We start from the raw sequence: 616 nt of genomic DNA on the forward strand, positions 1-616 counted from the left end.
TCCGGTTACACTAAGCACCAAACCGTATCAAATGCTTTGTCTACTTAGACAGAGTTGATGTGCGCGCCCACCGGATATCTGAAAACTCGTCCAGAAACTCGACCAACCAAAATAATTTCTGTCTCCTTGTTAAAAACTAAACAGACACGAAATGAAAGAGCAACTAAAGTCACATTAGCAGCATTGAATTAAATCTCCCATTTGTTGCGCATCTCTGCGCAGTGCAGCGGGTTTAACTCATCATGCAGGTCCGGTCCAAGGGTGTATGAGGCCTGGAGCAGAATCTGACTTGGGGCCCCTTTTGTTGCTAAAAACATCAGAACCTCTAAAAGCGTCTGTGTTAGATTTAGTGAATTTGAGGACAGGGGGAGTAGTTTAATTGGCAAACCTAAAAAACAATAAATTATAACTGCAGTTTACTAATTTGTATTTGTGAACAAACAGAGCTGAAACTCAAAGATTAAACTCACAGCATCAGATTGTAGCTGTGGTAACAAACCAATCTATGAATATTGTTCTTTGAACTTCTACAAAGTAATCTTGCCAGCTCCTTAAAATCTTACATATAAATGTTAAATAATTTAAAGTCTTTTAATTTATATATGCTGAAACCATT

General features: G+C 37.8%; 1 long non-coding RNA gene across 1 annotated transcript in view; it reads left to right on the plus strand.

Moving 5' to 3' along the window:
* The window catches only part of LOC106943183 (uncharacterized), a 13,790-nt gene extending 13,320 nt beyond the window's left edge, over window positions 1–470 (plus strand). Inside the window, exon 3 of the long non-coding RNA XR_001423840.1 lies at window positions 460–470. This is a non-coding gene — a long non-coding RNA (uncharacterized LOC106943183). The remainder of the gene's footprint in view (window positions 1–459) is intronic.
* Window positions 471–616: the final 146 nt, after the last annotated feature.

This window comes from Poecilia latipinna, unplaced genomic scaffold (genome assembly GCF_001443285.1).
Source record: "Poecilia latipinna isolate Pla-1442-1.1 unplaced genomic scaffold, P_latipinna-1.0 Scaffold4960, whole genome shotgun sequence".
Lineage (NCBI taxonomy): Eukaryota > Metazoa > Chordata > Actinopteri > Cyprinodontiformes > Poeciliidae > Poecilia > Poecilia latipinna.